The following is an 18,341-nucleotide window of genomic DNA, read 5'->3' as shown; positions in this document are numbered from 1 at the left end:
GTGGCATTAAATGTTCACTTTTCTCCTACTCAGAGTCATGAAGTCCTCTATCCAGTTCACCCTTCTGAACAGAGGGGGAAACAATTCAAGGCCTGGGGCGGATCCCTTTCACTAGAGCGACACCTTGGCGGAGGACTTGCTCCCAGGCCCCAGGGCCTTCCTAGGATGAGGCCTGTCTCCTCCCACTGTGGGGCTGGCCTCCAGCAAGTTCAGAAGCTCGGGCGGGGGTGGGTGGATGTTGGGCTCAGGCCCAGAGCCCTGGCATTGTCCTGCGTCCCTGAGAGTCACAGGGCTGGTGATCACACATGAAACGTGTCAAGAAGCTAGGTGTTGAGGTTGTGATGGCTTTGTTGGACTGGTCACAGCCCTGCTCTGAATCCATACCTCCTACTCTGCTGATCTGGCCTGGACACGCACAGCTCCAGCTACCCCTTTCTTTTGTCCCCAAATGCTAGACCAGACCCTCGTGGGCTCCCTTTGGGCCACTGTAGCAGAAGCCATGAGTTCTTAAGAATCCAGGAGCCATAGGGTTTTCTAGACATAATGCCTTCAACAGAAGAGCTGGTGGAGTGGCCACCTAACTCTGACCATCCCCTGGGAGAGGAGAGACCATAAAGGCAGCACCTAGAACTGCTTCTAACCCCTTGTTCTTCCCCCTCCCTCAGGGGAGGACTACCAAATACATGACCTTACTTGCATTTGTCTCCTAAACCATTAAACTCTCCAAATTGTTATTAACATAACTGTTATGCTTTTCATCCTTTCCATCCCTTCCATCCCTGCATCTGTGTGGAGAAAATGCCGTCCTGTCTCGCTTAGGGCCTGTTGCACTGTCTGATGCTTCTGCACTCTCTTCTAGTTGAAGGCTTTGTTTCCAGAAAACCTTTATAAACATACAGAGCACTTGAGTGTAAACACATCGGCCTGTCAGCAGCCAATGCGCCCCAGCACCCACGGGTGTCTCTTGTTCTTCTATATCCCCAGTGTCTAGAACAGAGTCTGGAACATGGTACTCAAACAATACTAGTTGAATGCATGAATGAAAGGATCACCTTTGGAAGAAGAAGAGGAAACAGAAAACACCTGGGCAGGAGTCTGCAGAAATGTCAGACTTCTTTAACAAAGGAACCAAAGGTCTGCATTGCAAATGCCCCATTTGGGATTAAGTCCCTAATTCACAATGGGCACCAGGCCCACACCAGGCAAACCCGTGCCCTTGCTTTACAATACACACAGACTTGACTTCTCTACCACTGAGCAGCCTTGGCCTTCAGGCCTCCTAGAGATGGAAGAGTGGTGTTCCAGCACGCGGATGCCTACTCACCATTTACAAAGTAATCACGGAACAAATCTTTAGCGAGCGCTTGCTTTGTGTCACACACTGCTGGGGCTGATGAACAAAACAGACACCGGCCTCCGAGAGCTCAGTACCTTGACAACACCGGCTGGCAAACCGAAACCCTAGTACAAAGAGGCAAACACAGTCCTCCTCAAAGTAGGGTGCAAGCTGCTTTTGCCAACCTCTGACCCCACCACATGCCCCTCTTCCTCTATTTGGGGCCTTGCGCCAGGCCTCACCTCCAGAAGAGTCTTCTTGGGTCCAAGGTTGGGAGGGCAAGGAGAAGGGGAGGAGGGAGAGAGAATAAGTATAGGTCACCCTGCAAGTCACTTTTTTTCTGCGATGGAAATTCACTCCCCGTGGAGCCCCCCACCTGTCCGCTGGGTGTGGCCATCCCTAGTGCCACTCAGCTGGGTCCTCCAGCCCTTGCTTGTAAGCCTTCTCCCTGCACTTGCCAAGAGTCTGAGAAGAATCCAGGAGGCCGAGGGGTAGACTCTTCCTCCAAGTCACCTGACCTCTCCATCAGGGGAAGTGACCTGGAGGCACCCAAGGAAGTTGCTCTGGGTACCTCCCATGTGCTGGGTAAACAGTGTGTCATCTGTTTATTTTTCATTTGTAATTGTTAAATTGCCCTTGTTCTGCCCATCCTTTGGGCCCCTTCCCTCCGTAGCGGTCCCAGGTCCAGACATGTACATTATACCACTTTGCCTGTGCTCAGAAGAAAAACTCAAAATAAAGGCTTTCCACCAGACCACAGAGCTCCACAAACCCCAAGTTCCCCGAAAAGCCAGCAAGAAAAAGGCCTTTATTTTTTTTAAACTGGGCTTTTGAAAAGCTGGAAGTTGAAAATAAAAGTTACCTTTAATCTCACTCCAGACCACCACTGTCATAATAGACACACACAAACACCTTTACAACTTTTGGATAATCATTGACTTAACCCTTTTTTGGAATCTTTCTTCCCCCTTAATAATTCTACCACACACATATATTTCCCCAGTCAAGAACATGTGCTCTTACAACTGATTTTAATGGCTGCAGAATATTCCATCGGGTAGACTGACCATCATTTCAGTACTACAATTCCCTGCTATTGGACCTTAACATTGTTTCCACTTTTTTGCTATGATAAATTATACTATAATAAACATGTTGAACATATATCTCTTTTTTGCCTCTCTGGCAAGTCCCTTAAGATAAATTCCTAGAAGTGAAGTAGCTGTAACAAGAGGAATAAAACATTACAAGTCGTTTCATACACATGGAGAGTGGCCATTTTTAATCGTCTACCCAGAACAGTACTTAGAGGCCTCCCCTGATGGCCCCATTTACAGTCATCTCTTCCTCTCTAAACTCCTACTTCATTGATGCACTTATTTGTTCACTCCACAAATACCTATCAAGGAGTTCCAAAGTGGGACGCGCTCTTGCTGTAAAATGCACCAAGTTCTTACTTATTCCTTTGTACCTAATGTAGGACAGGTGTATCTGTCCCTAAATATTAAGCTCTGGAGGTGTAGCAGAGGCAAAACTTTACCTCGACCCTCTTAGGGTCTACTGCTGGGCCTTAGAATTAAATTGACGTAAGACAGATTAACAGGAGAAAAGTAAACACATTTATTTAATATAAGCTTTAAGTGCCACGGGAGCCTTCATAAGAAAATGAAGACCCAGAGAGGTGGCGAAACCTAAATGCTTTTAAACTCTGCTGAAGAAAGAGAGGCAGCTGTGGAAACGGAACTAAATATGTCAGGACGCTAAAGGAAGATGAGTTATCTTAACAAGTCTGTTTGTACAGATTTCTCTCAGCCTTGACTCCCTATCCCTGATGATAAGGACGTTTCTTTTCTCCGGGTATGGGGAGGGCATTTTTCATACGGGAGTTATATCTCCTGTTTTCAGGAAGAAAAGGGGAGATCAGAACATCCTTCTTGCATCTGCTGTTTTTCAAGTCAAAATAATCCTCATGCTGAGCTGGCATGTTTTGGGTGGCAGGTTCTGCAACTCTTCCAAGAGTAGAAGATTTTTCTATGGACCCAGGTGTCAAGCACAGTGCTGGGCACAAAATAAGTGTTAGGATACAGAGGGTTTGGGTCATGACTCTCAGAAAGGAACTTTTATATACATTATAAATATACATGTTTTGGGAACACTTCCCTGAGAATTCTGACATATGTCTTCACTCTTAGCCAAGAAGTCATGAAGCCTGGGTGCTGGTTTGAGAACTGCGTCCCTCAGTCACCTTTGAGGGAGTCACAGAACATCTCTGGGCTCAGATTCCTTGTCTGTGTAGAAGGGAAGCCTCACCTGTGTGGCCTGGGTCCTTCGGGCTTGTTCTGAGGATGAAAGGAGACACTGTATGCGGAAGGATGTCAGAATCTGCTAAGTGCTCACCAGATGTAAGGAAGTAGGGTGCTAGGCATTTGTTCTAATAATTAGAGCAAAGACCCTTCCGACAACCTTCACGTCTCCCATTGGCCTCATTCAGCGCTTGTCCATTCGTTTATAAATGTCAGTGGCCTCCATCTGTTAGACGCAGACGGGCTGGCTGTGCCCCACTCCCTAAACTCTGCTCCCAGGTGGGCTGATTGATGAAGGCCCAGGTGGTGGGATTCTGTTACACGTGTAACTTTCTTCCCGTGGCCGCGCCTGCTCTCCGTCCTCGGGCACTTGGAGGAGACCCCGGTCAAGCGGTGCAGGCAGCGGGCTCCAAGAGCCGCCAGCCCTTCCCTGAGAGGAGGGCACACAGGACCAAGTTGAGCCCCAGACCCAGGGCCTCGCTTCAAACGGACAGGCCTGGGCTTGCTGGATGCAGATACCCACCTCAGGCCATGATGGTCCAGCTTATGTTTTTCAAGTCGACCACATGTCTTCAATCTCTCTTATTTTACTGACAGAAATAATTTCAAAATGCGTTAGTAATTCACGAGCCTCCTGGTTTGATTCAGATAATGAGATTTAAAGTGCTTATTACGGGGGCTTCTTTGGTGCGGATCAGAGTCCTTCGCGTGCTGACTAGCCCTGCTGGATGGTGCCTCCAGACTTCGCTGCAGAAGCGGACTAACTACCCCGGAGGTGTTCCCTGAAGCTCCCGCGCACTGCTGTTCACACCGAACGCTTTAAAGTAGCGGAGCAGCCCGGGAGCAGCCCGGCGCGCAGGCGCTGCGCCGGGGCGGCCGGGCCATTGCGCACGCGCCGCTCTCCCAAGCGGAAAGGACAGGGCCCGCGGGGCAGGGCGTGGGGGTCGCTGCCGGGTCTGCGCTCTCGACTCTCCTAAGGCCGCTGCGCCACGGCTGACCCGGGTGCAGGTGGAGATGGAGTCTGTCGAATACCAGCGCCCCGAGACCGCACTGTGTACTCGCACGTGCCTGTCAGAGGAGAGGCAACCCCACCCTCAAGGCCTGTGCGGCCGCGGAAGAATCCGACAGCTTGCACAACTGACGGGCATGTAGCGCCCGGGTCCCGGCTCAGCCCGGCGGAGGGTGGGGCGTCCCAGTCCAGCCCGTGGCCCCGACGCAAGGTGAGGAAGACGGTGTGGGGGCGATGCTTGCCTCGGCGCACGCGCCATTGATCGGCAGTCCTGCGTGTCCACGAGGGCGCGGAGCTCTTGGGGGCGGGGACCGCGCTGCCGCGAGCCCCGCACTCTAGCGTCAGACGACACCATCCTGGGGTTGCTGATCTTTCTGTAAAGTTTTAACTGTGGAGGAGAAAGGAAACGTCTTAGCTTTAGAAGCTAGGCCTGCCTTGAGGGAGTGGCAGACAGGTTGAGGGGCCTGGATTTCTAAGAAGTAGAGAGGAGGCCGGAGGTAAGAAAGGTTCCAAGGCTGAGAGGAGACCCCGGTTTTACCTTCTCCACAGCCTCTCTCAGCCCCCGAGTCTTGCCCCCGGAGTTTCCTTTTTGGACACCTGAAAAGCTGAACTGACTTTACCCGCCCTCTCGCGCCCCCCGTCCCCCGTCCTCCCCATTCCCGGGGAATATTTTCATCCATCCCGGCCCTTGTCCGTTTCACTCAGCATCACGTGCTTTTTAATAGGAAGGGGGGGGCTGTGCTGTAAAATGGCCGAGTAAGCGCCTTAGACAACGGGCACTGCACCAGCCCGGAGAAGGGAGCGACTTGAACCCTCAGGCTTCTCACACCTCTCATGAGGCCACTTAGTTTGTCTGTGTCCCACAGCAGCTGCGATCCTAAGTCACGGCAAAGGATTGGGGACTTTTCCGTTCAGGGTTTCTTAGGACGGAAGTATCTCCTTGTCCCTGACGGCACGTTTCAAGTCACTCAGGCACAGACAGGCCGAGGGGCTTGCTCCACGGTGCACCTCTCTGCAGCCTCCTGAGCCATCTCAGGCTCCAGGCCAGTGACAGTCCCTCTACCAGCCCCAACTCATGATTTAAGCATGGTTCAGCCCCTCCATACTCCTGCAGGACCCACGTGGTGAATACACATCCTTTTTCCGTATGTACACACATCCTACTGGTTTCGTTTATCTGGAGAACCCTGACTAATACAGGCTACCTCCCACCATGACTGTGGAACTCATTTTTCTCTAATAAGAGATCCCTTTGGGAGAGCTCAATAAGAAAAAAGAAAAATCCTCATTAGGACTGTCCACAGGAGCAGTGACTGTGTGAACCCTAATTACTGCCCTTGAATTATGCTTTTCTAGTTGCAAAGGAAGAAATCTCTAAGGTCCTTATTAAAACGTAGGACATTTCTAAAGAATGGTAAATTGAGAATGCTTGAGTCTTTTTTTTTTTTTTTTCCCTGCATCGACAGGAGCATAAGAGGTCCTGAGGGCTTCTGAACCCCAACCAGGTCAGCCCAGAACGGCTGCACCCAACACAACCCTTGGAAGGGAAGAAGCGGTGAGTAGTAACTCATGTGTATAGAGCACTTTATACTATACTAAGTGGTTTCATATTTATTAGTGCCTTTGATCTTCAGCACCACCCTCTTTGAGGTAAGTTTTAGCTTGCATCTCTGGACAAGGACAAGTCAGAAAGTGAGAGGCAAGGTGGGAAAAGCATATGAAAAGAACAGAAAGGAGGACCTGGTTGTTAGTTCATTCATGCACTCATTGCATAAATATTTATTGGTTACCACAATGTGTCACATATGCTAGAAGCTGTAGAGACATCAGTGAATGAGGTGGTCATGGTCCAAATCCTTATGGAGCTTAGAGTCTAGCACACATTTCTTCAACACCTGCCCCTGGCAAGGTACTGTTGGCGAAGTCCAAGTGTGAGGCAACCCAGCTTAATGGAAGGCTTTCCAAGTCTGAAAGGTGCCCTCCTGTGAGCTTCCTTATCAGCTCTAGCTCACCTCTGCCACACTGTTGCTCACTTTCCCTTCTGTGGCAATTGCCTATTTAATCATCTTTCTCCCCCTGTTGGCCTAGAACTCCCCAAGAGCAGGATCATTCTCCACCCAGCCCAGCACAGTATCTGGCCCACAGTTCTTAAGGCATATTTATCCACTGATGACCTATTATAAGCCAAGCACTGTGTCAGTAGCTGAGGCTGCAGAAAAGGAAGAAACCCAGGCCCTTTCCTCTAGAGATTTGGAGTCTAGTGGGGAGAATGACAAATAAAGAAGCAATTATGTTGATGTGGAAAGATTTGAGGGGAATGAATAGATGCTCAAGCAGCACAGAGGAGGAAATGCTTGGAGAGATCAGGAAGAATGAGCAGAAGGTTTCCAAGGGCACTGGTGGGAAGGCAGAAGGGCATGTGGCATGGAGTAAGTAGCATGAGCACAGGTACATGAAGGAACAGACTGCCATGGGCTTGGCTTGGCTGCAGGGTAGCAGGTTTCTGGTCAGCTAGAGGAAAATGAGGCTGGAAGCCCTGTCAAAGGCCACAGGCTGGCAAGCACAGGGGCAAATAGTGGGCAAGGGCACTTGGCACTGGTGGACAGGACTGAATCATTTTTGCCCTTTAACCTCATGGTAGGAAAAAAATGCCCCTCAGACATAAAAATCACAAAATGCTTGTGTTGGAAGTGAACTCAGAAGTTATTCATTTAGTCCAGTTGTCACTGGATGCAGAGGTGATTTACCCAAGGTCACAAAGCTTATGGTAGAGCTAGGACACAAGAAGTCTCCTGGTCTTTTTCACAAACATCCTATACCCTCAGGTGATGCCTGCACTTGCACATTCTCAGGAAGAGCTTTCAACAGTCCCTTGTTTTTCTAAGATGCTAATCTCTCTAGCTCCATCAGAATCTTATTCTCATTTATAGAAAACTGTCAAAAACTGTCTAGTGTGTCAACAACTTATCTCAGATAATTCAGAAAAAAAACCCTTTTTGTCCTGTACTTGCAACTTTTCTGTAATTTTGAGATTGTTTTTTAAAAATCCCAATAGGAGGAGCTTCAAGATGGTGGAAGAGTAAGACGTGGAAATCACCTTCCTCCCCACAGATACATCAGAAATACATCTACACGTGGAACAACTCCTACAGAACACCTACTGAACGCTGGCAGAAGACCTCAGACCTCCCAAAAGGCAAGAAACTCACCAGGTACCTGGGTAGGGCAAACGAAAAAAGAAAAAACAGAGACAAAAGAATAGGGACGGGACCTGCACCAGTGGGAGGGAGTTGTGAAGGAGGAAAGGTTTCCACACACTAGAAGCCCCTTCGCGGGCGGAGACTGTGGGTGGCGGAGGCGGGGAGCTTCGGAGCCGTGGAGGAGAGCGCAGCAACACAGGTGCGGAGGGGAAGCAGAGAGATTCCCGCACAGAGGATCGGTGCTGACTGGCACTCACCAGCCCAAGAGGCTTGTCTGCTCACCCGCTGGGGTGGGCGGGGCTGGGACCTGAGGCTCAGTCTTCGGAGGTCGGATCCCAGGGAGAGGACTGGGGTTGGCTGCGTAAACACAGCCAGGAGGGGCTAGTGCACCACAGCTAGACGGGAGGGAGTCCGGGAAAAGATCTGGACCTGCCGGAGAGACAAGAGACTTTTCCGTCCCTCTTTGTTTCCTGGTCCACGAGGAGAGGGGATTAAGAGTGCCGCTTAAAGGAGCTCCAGACACGGGCGCGAGCCATGGCTAACAGCGCGGACACCAGAGACGGGCAAGAGACGCTAAGGCTGCTGCTGCCTCCACCAAGAAGCCTGTGTGCGAGCACAGGTCACTATCCACACCCCCCTCCCGGGGGCCTCTGCGGCCCGCCACTGCCAGGGTCCCGTGATCCAGGGACAACTTCCCCTGGAGAACACACAGGGCGCCTGAGGCTGTCGCAACGTCATGTTGGCCTCTGCTGCCGCAGGCTGCCCCGCAGTCCATGTCCCTCCCTCCCCTCTGGCCTGAGTGAGCCAGAGCCCCCAAATCAGCTGCTTCTTTAACTCTGTCCTGTCTGAGTGAAGAAGAGACTCCCTCAGGCAACCTATACGCAGAGGCGGGTCCAAATCCAAAGCTGAACCCCAGGAGCTGTGCAAACAAAGAAGAGAAAGGGAAATTTCTCCCAGCAGCCTCAGGAGCAGCAGATTAACTCACCATAATCAACTTGATGTACCCTGCATCTGTGGAATACCTGAATAGACAGCAGATCATCCTAAATTGAGGAGGTGGACTTTGGGAGCAACGATATATATATGTATTTTTTCCCTTTTTCTCTTTTTGTGAGTGTGTATGTGTATGCTTCTGTGTGTGGTTTTGTCTGTATAGCTTTGCTTTTACCATTTGTCCTAGCATTCTATCCACTTAAAAAAATTTTTTTTCTTTTAATAACTTTGTTTTATCTTCTTTATTTCTTTCTTTCTTTTTCTTCCTTTTATTCTGAGCTGTGGGGATGACAGGCTCTTGATGCTCCAGCCAGGCGTCAGGGCTGTGCCTCTGAGGTGGGAAAGCCAAGTTCAGGACACTGGTCCACAAGAGAGCTCCCAGTTCCACATGATATCAAACGGCGAAAATCTCCCAGAGATCTCCATCTCAACACCAAGACCCAACTCCACTCAACGACCAGCAAGCTACAGTGCAGGACAACCTGTGCCAAACAACTAGCATGACAGTAGCACAACCCCCTCCATTAGCAGAGAGGCTGCCTAAAATCATAGTAAGGCCACAGACACCCCAAAACACACCACCAGACGTGGACCTGCCCACCAGAAAGACAAGATCCAGCCTCATCCACTGGAATACAGGCACTAGTCCCCTCCACCAGGAAGCCTACACAACCCACTGAACCAACCTTAGCCACTGGGGACAGACACCAAAAACAATGGGAACAATGAACCTGCAACCTGTGAAAAGGATACCCCAAACACAGTAAGTTAAGCAAAATGAGAAGACAGAAAAACACACAGCAGATGAAGGAGCAAGGCAAAAACCCACCAGACCTAACAAATGAAGAGGAAATAGGCAGTCTACCTGGAAAAGAATTCAGAATAATGATAGTAAAGATGATCCAAAATCTTGGAAACAGAATGGAGAAAATACAAGAAACGTTTAACAAGGATCTAGAAGAACTGAAGAGCAAACAGACAATGATGAAGAACACAATTAATGAAATTTAAAATTCTCTAGAAGGAATCAATAGCAGAATAACTGAGGCAGAAGAATGGACAAGTGACCTAGAACATAAAATAGTGGAAATAACGACTGCAGAGCAAAATAAAGAAAAAAGAATGAAAAGAATTGAGGAGAGTCTCAGAGACCACTGGGACAACATTAAACACACCAACATTTTAATGATAGGGGTCCCAGAAGAAGAGAAAAAGAAAGGGACTGAGAAAATATTTGAAGATATTATGGTTAAAAAATTCCCTAATATGGGAAAGGAAATAGTTAATCAAGTCCAGAAAGCACAGAGAGTCCCATACAGGATAAATCCAAGGAGAAATACGCCAAGACACATATTAATCAAACTATCAAAAATTAAATACAAAGAAAAAATATTAAAAGCAGCAAGGGAAAAACAACAAATAACACACAAGGGAATCCCTATAAGGTTAACAGCTGATCTTTCAGCAGAAACTCTGCAAGCCAGAGGGGAGTGGCAGGACACATTTAAAGTGATGAAGGAGGAAAACCTGCAACCAAGATTACTCTACCCAGCAAGGATCTCATTCAGATTTGATGGAGAAATTAAAACCTTTACAAACAAGCAAAAGCTAAGAGAATTCAGCACCACCAAACCAGCTTAACAAAAAGTGCTAAAGGAACTTTTCTAGGCAGGAAACACAAGAGAAGAGAAAGACCTACAATAACAAACGCAGAACAATTAAGAAAATGATAATAGGAACATACATATCGATAATTACCTTAAATGTAAATGGATTAAATGCTCCCACCAAAAGACACAGACTGGCAGAATGGATACTAAAACAAGACCTGTATATATATTGTCTACAAGAGACCCACTTCAGACCTAGGGACACATACAGACTGAAAGTGAGGGGATGGAAAAAGTTATTCCATGCAAATGGAAATCAAAAGAAAGCTGGAGTAGCAATTGTCATGTCACACAAAACAGACTTTAAAATAAAGACTATTACAAGAAACAAAGAAGGACACTACATACTGATCAAGGGATCAATCCAAGAAGAAGATATAACAATTGTAATTATTTATGCACCCAACATTCGAACACCTCAGTATGTAAGGCAAATACTAACAGCCATAAAAGGGGAAATCGACAGTAACACAATCATAGTAGCGGACTTTAACATCCCACTTTCACCAATGCACAGATCATCCAAAATGAAAATAAATAAGGAAACACAAGCTTTAAATGATACATTAAACAAGATGGACTTAATTGATATTTATAGCACATTCCATCCAAAACCAACAGAATACACATTTTTCTCAAGTGCTCATGGAACATTCTCCAGGATAGATCATATCTTGGGTCACAAATCAAGCCTTGGTAAATTTAAGAAAATTGAAATCGTATCAAGTATCTTTTCCGACCATAATGCTATGAGACTAGATATCAATTACAGGAAAAGATCTGTAAAAAATACAAACACATGGAGGCTAAACAATACACTACTTAATAACCAAGAGATCACTGAAGAGATCAAAGAGGAAATAAAAAAATACCTAGAAACAAACTACAATGAAAAAACGATGACCCAAAACCTATGGGATGCAGCAAAAGCAGTTCTAAGAGGGAAGTTTATAGTAATACAATCCTACCTTAAGAAACAAGAAACATCTCAAATGAACAACCTAACCTTACACCTAAAGCAATCAGAGAAAGAAGAAAAAAAACCCCAAAGTTAGCAGAAGGAAAGAAATCATAAAGATAAGATCAGAAATAAATGAAAAAGAAATGAAGGAAACGATAGCAAAGATCAAGGAAACTAAAAGCTGGCTCTTTGAGAAGACAAAAAAAATTGATAAATCATTAGCCAGACACATCAAGAAAAAAAGGGAGAAGACTGAAATCAATAGAATTAGAAATGAAAAGGGAGAAGTAACTGACACTGCAGAAATACAAAGGATAATGAGAGATTACTACAAGCAACTCTATGCCAATAAAATGGACAACCTGGAAGAAATGGACAAATTCTTAGAAATGCACAACCTTCCGAGACTGAATCAGGAAGAAATTGAAAATATGAACAGACCAATCACAAGCAATGAAATTGAAACTGATTAAAAATCTTCTAACAAACAAAAGCCCAGGACCAGATGGTTTCACAGGCGAATTCTATCAAACATTTAGAGAAGAGCTAACAACTATTCTTCTCAAACTCTTCCAAAATATAGCAGAGGGAGGAACACTCCCAAACTTTCTAGGAGGCCACCATCACCCTGATACTAAAACCAGACAAAGATGTCACAAAGAAAGAAAACTACAGGCCAATATCACTGATGAACATAGATGCAAAAATCCTTAACAAAATACTAGAAAACAGAATCCAACAGCACATTAAAAGGATCATACACCATGATCAAGTGGGATTTATCCCAGGAATGCAAGTATTCTTCAGTATACACAAATCAATCAATGTGATACACCATATTAACAAATTGAAGGAGAAAAACCATATGACCATTTCAATAGATGCAGAGAAAGCTTTTGACAAAATCTAACACCTATTTATTGTAAAAACCCTCTAGAAAGTAGGCATAGAGGGAAGTTTCCTCAACATAATAAAGGCCATATATTGCAAACCCACAGCCAACATCATCCTCCATGGTGAAAAACGAAGCCATTTGCACTAAGATCAGGAAGAAGACAACGATGCCCACTCTCACCACAGTTATTCAACATAGTTTTGGAAGTTTTAGCCACAGCAATCAGAGAAGAAAAAGAAATAAAAGGAATCCAAATCGGAAAAGAAGAAGTAAAGCTGTCACTGTTTGCAGATGACATGATACTATACATAGAGAATCCTGAAGATGCTACCAGAAAACTACTAGAGTTAATCAATGAATTTGGTAAAGTAGCAGGTTACAAAATTAATGGACAGAAATCTCTTGCATTCCTATACACTAATGATGAAAAATCTGAAAGGGAAATTAAGAAAACACTCCAATTTACCATTGCAACAAAAAGAATAAAATATCTAGGAATAGACCTACCTAAGGAGACAAAAGACCTGTATGCAGAAAACTATAAGACACTGATGAAAGAAATTAAAGATGAAGCAAACAGATGGAGAGATATACCATGTTCTTGGATTGGAAGAATCAACATTGTGAAAATGACTCTACTACCCAAAGCAATCTACAGATTCAATGCAATCCCTGTCAAACTACCACTGGCATTTTTCACAAAACTAAAACAAAAAATTTCATAATCTGTATGGAAACACAAAAGACCCTGAATAGCCAAAGCAATCTTGAGAAAGAAAAACGGAGTTGGAGGAATCAGGCTCCCTGACTTTAGACTATACTACAAAGCTGCAGTCATCAAGACAGTATGGTACTGGCACAAAAACAGAAATATAGATCAATGGAACAGGATAGAAAACCCAGAGATAAGCCCACGCACATATGGTCACCTTACCTTTGATAAAGGAGGCAAGAATATACAGTGGAGAAAAGACAGCCTCTTCAATAAGTGGTCCTGGGAAAACTGGACAGCTATATTTAAAAGAATGAAATTAGAACACTCCCTAACACCATACACCAAAATAAACTCAAAATGGATTAAAGACCTAAACGTAAGGCCAGACACTATCAAACTCTTAGAGGAAATCATAGGTAGAACACTCTATGACATAAATCACAGCAAGATCCTTTTTTTTTTTTTTTTTTTTTGCAGTATGTGGGCCTCTCACTGCTATGGCCTCTCCCGTTGCGGAGCACAGGCTCTGGATGCACAGGCTCAGCGGCCATGGCTCACGGGCCCAGCCAATCCGCGACATGTGAGATCTTCCCGGACCAGGGCATGAACCCGCGTCCCCTGCATTGGCAGGTGGACTCTCAACCACTGCGCCACCAGGGAAGCCCCGCTAGATCCTTTTTGACCCACCTCCTATAGAAATGGAAATAAAAACAAAAATAATCATATGGGACCTAATGAAACTTAAAAGCTTTTGCACAGCAAAGGAAACCATAAACAAGACCAGAAGACAACCCTCAGAATGGGAGAAAATATTTGCAAATGAAGGAACTGACAAAGGATTAATCTGAAAAATTACAAGCAGCTTATGCAGCTCAATATCAAAAAACAAACAACCCAATCCAAAAATGGGCAGAACAGCTAAATAGACATTTCTCCAAAGAAGACATACAGATTGCCGAGAAACACATGAAAGAAAGTTCAACATCATTAATCATTAGAAAAATGCAAATCAAAGCTACAATGTGATACCATCTCACACTGGTCAGAATGGCCATCATCCAAAAATCTACAAACAATAAATGCTAGAGAGGGTGTGGAGAAACGGGAACTCTCTTGTACTGTTGGTGGGAATGTAAATTGATACAGTCACTATGGAAAACAATATGGAGGTTCCTTAAACAACTAAAAATAGGACTACTATATGACCAGCAATCCTACTACTGGGCATATACCGTGAGAAAACCGTAATTCAAAAAGAGTCATGTACCAAAATGTTCATTGCAGCTCTATTTACAATAGCCAGGACATGGAAGCAACCTAAGTGTCCATCAACAGATGAATGGATAAAGAAGATGTGGCACATATATATAATGGAATATTACTCATCCATAAAAAGACACGAAATTGAGATATTTGTAGTGAGATGGATGGACCTAGAGTCTGTCATACAGAGTGAAGTAAGCCAGACAGAGAAAAACAAATACCGTATGCTAACACATATATACGGAATGTAAAAAAAAAAAAAAAAAAGGTCATTAAGAACCTAGGGACAAGACGGGAATAAAGACACAGACCTACTAGAGAATAGACTTGAGGATACCGGGAGGGGGAAGGGTAAGCTGGGACAACGTGAGAGAGTGGCATGGACATATATACATTACCAAACGTAAAATAGATAGCTAGTGGGAAGCAGCTGCATAGCACAGGGAGATCAGCTAGGTGCTTTGTGACCACCTAGAGGGGTGGGATAGGGAGGGGGGAGGGGGGAGGGAGGGAGACGCAAGAGGGAAGAGATATGGAGACATATGTGTATGTATAACTGATTCACTTTGTTGTAAAGCAGAAACTAACACACCATTGTGAAGCAATTATACTCCAATAAAGATGTTAAAAAGTCCCAATAGAAATAATGGTTAATATATTAGTTTACTAGGGCTGCAATAATAAAATACCATGGGCTTAAACAACAGAAATGTATCTTCTTAGTGTTCTGGAGACTGAAGTCCAAGATCAAAGTGCTGGCAGGTTTTTTTTCCTCCAAGGGCCTCTCCCCTTGGCTTGCAGATGCCCACCTTCTTGCTGTCTCTTCACATCACCTTTTCTCTGCACACATTCCTCTGGTATTTCCTTGTATGTCCAAATTTCCTCTACTTTTAAGGACACCAGTCAGATTAGATTAGGGCCCATCCTAATCGCCTCATTTTAACTCAGCCACCTCTGTAAAGGCCCAGTGTCCAAATACAGTCATATTTTGAGGTACTGGGGGGTTAGGATTTCAACATATGAATTTGAGGGGGAGACAGAATTCAGCCCATAATAGTTAAGTTCTTCACTGTCCTGATTCCTCTCTCCTGAGAGTCAAATACCCTCTATTTTCTGGGGATTGGCAATGAAGAGTCTCTAGAAGGCTCATTCCATGTCTTCAGCACCCAGGAGATGGGTTTTTAGTGACTGAAAATCACACATTATTGTTTTGCCTGCTCTGTGTCTTCACTACTGGACAGTGAGCTCCAATGGGCTCTGCAGTGTCTGTTTCCCAGTACCCAGCACAGGGCCTTACACAAAATAGATATGTTTTCACTGGGTAAGTGGGTTCAGTAGTCACATAGCAGTTAATTTGAAGAGTTTTAAGAAACTAGAACAGCAAAGAACTAGATAATATTTAACCTTTTGTAGTAGTTAGAAATGCATATTCTATACAGAGGAAGTCCAAAGCCATAGAGTGAGCTCCCAGAGCATGGTTTTCACATGTGCTTGAAATGTGATGAGTCCGTGTTCCCCCAAAACTCATAAAAATCCAGTAATAGCCCAATATTTAATGTATGAAAATGCTACCTAAATCATAGGGGAATGTTGCACAATCAGTAGGGGCACAATCAATTTTCATATCTAATTCTTGTTTTTGTTTCACATTTTTGATTGTAAATGCATGTGCAGCCATATGAACATCAACATCAATATGTGGTTTTATAGGAGATTCTCAAAAGGTAGGAAGCCTGTCTTGTCTTACTAGCATTTTGCAAAACTCAGCACATTGCTATGTGCAGGGGCATTCAAATCATGAAATATCTCAGAAATTAGTCTATGGGTGATGCTTGTTATTTTTATAGGTTTTGCTTAGTAATTACCCACTCTAATTTTCTCACACTCTGTTATTCTAGAGGCACTGGTTTATTAAATGTGAGGAGTAAAATGCCTGCAGTAGAACTAAAACAATCAGAGTGGTTGATGCAACAGAGAGAGAAGAGAAAGAAGAGAAGAAAAGAAAAAGAAGGGTGAGTAATTCCAATTCACTCATAGTGGGTCATGCTTCTTAACTCAGCTACAGGGAAATCCCAATTCATGCAAAAATAATTCTGTCTTTATTATTCCATAATCTAGGGGTGTCTGTGGTGATTTGAGCCCTCCTTTTCTGAAAAGAGAAGATCAGCACATGTGTCTTAGCAATACATTCCTCTTGTTCCTACTGAAATGTTATATTAGTGACCACATTTGATTGCAGTATAACCTGGCTCAGGCCCCCTGCTGGGATCTTACAGACCGTTGTTAATGCGGACTCCTTCAGGGGCTGTAATTTGGGACTCAGTTTGCTGTAAAATTGTCCTAAGTGTCACCTTAGTAATCGAAGATTATATGACCCGTGAAACACATTGAACTGAAAGATGGCACCTCATGGAAATTAATGTCAAATTGTCTCCAATAGTAAAAAGGCCCTAGCCATTCATTGTATGTGAAGTGAATGTTGCTGTATCTGAGATGGTAAGGGGTGAAGAGGAGGGTGCTCCACCCACATGCCTTGAGCTGGGCCTACAGGGTCTCAGAGAAGAGCCTTCCCCAATAAATATCTCAAGGCTCAGCACACAGACAGGTCAGCCCAGCAAACCCTCCGGTTGATTTTGATGGCCCGTACCTTCTTTTTAACCAGAAATACACATGTGGTTTAGCAAAGGATTTTTATTCTGATTGTACATATAAAGGCTGTTTAAATGTCAAATCTGGCCAAACAAAATGCAGTTTGGCTAATCACTAGGGAAATGCAAATCAAAAGCACAATGAGATACCACTTCTCACCCATTAGAATGGCTAGTATTAGAAAGGAAGGGAGGAAAGGAAGAAAGGAAGGAAATAACAAGTGTTAGCAAGAATATGAAGAAGTTGGAACCCTTGTGCATTGCAGAGAGGAATGTAAAATGGTGCAGCTACTGTGAAAAACAGTACAGCAGTTCCTCAAAAAATTAAACATAGGATTATCATATGTAATTCCACTTCTGGGTATGTACACAAAAGAATTGAAAGGAAGTACTTGAAAAGACATCTGTATGCCAATGTTCGTAGCAGCATTATTCACAATAGCCAAAAGGTTGAAACAACCCAAATGTCCATTGACTGAAAAACAAAATGTGATATATATGCAACACACACACACACAGAGGCATGTTTTGTTAGCCTTAAAAAGGAACTAAATTCTGATACATGCTACAACACAGATGAACCTTGAATATGTGCTAAGTGAAATATATCAGAAACAAAAGGACAGATATTGTATGATTCTATTTATACCTAGAATGGTCAAATTCATGGAGACAGAAAGTAAAATGGTGTTTTCAGGAGGCTGCAGGGAGAGAAGAACGAAGGGTTATTGTTTAATGGGTATAGAATTTCAGTTTTGCAGATGAAAAGAGTTCTTGAGATTGGTTGCACAATTGGAATGTACTCAATGTCCTGGAACTTTACATTTAAAAATAGTTAAAATGGTGAATTGCTTGTTATATAGATTTTACTATAATTTCTTTTTTAAAGTGGTAATTTGGTTGTCAAAATATTAGAGTTGTTTATGTGGACAAAAAAATAAACATGTGGAATCTGCCCTGGAAAAAGCTAGGCATTCAGATAGCCCCCTTGTAACTGTGTTATAGGTAAGACAACTCAAGACCAGGAGACCCTGGGGAGAAGCAGGCAGAACATAGAGATGGAGAGAAGGGGGGGGGGTCTGTCTCTGTCCCTAGCATCGTGTGCAGTGGTGACCTGCTCACCTTTACCTGATGGCTCTGGCTCAAGAGAAGGCCAACCCTAGTGGCTTTGTCTATCCCAGAGGCTCTTTTGGAAACTTCAGCCAAATCAGTCCTTTGCAACCTTATTCTACCGCAGGTACTTTTGTTGTTCCTTCTTTTCATGGTGACTCTGTTGATTCTGAATTTAGCCAAGCCGAGTGGGATGACCTGCATAAGGGCCCTTGAATACATTGTCTTCATTCTCACA

General features: G+C 44.5%; 1 long non-coding RNA gene across 1 annotated transcript; it reads left to right on the top strand.

Moving 5' to 3' along the window:
* Positions 1-4,434: 4,434 nt before the first annotated feature.
* Positions 4,435-16,984, top strand: LOC307176669. Its single transcript, XR_013824862.1, has 4 exons — positions 4,435-4,859; positions 6,115-6,203; positions 7,704-7,860; positions 16,244-16,984. It is a non-coding gene; the product is annotated as an uncharacterized lncRNA (long non-coding RNA).
* The last annotated feature ends 1,357 nt before the right edge of the window (positions 16,985-18,341 follow it).

The sequence above is a fragment of the Stenella coeruleoalba genome, assembly GCF_951394435.1.
Source record: "Stenella coeruleoalba genome assembly, chromosome: 1".
Taxonomy (NCBI): Eukaryota; Metazoa; Chordata; class Mammalia; order Artiodactyla; family Delphinidae; genus Stenella; species Stenella coeruleoalba.
This window is presented reverse-complemented; position numbering and strand designations above follow the sequence as displayed.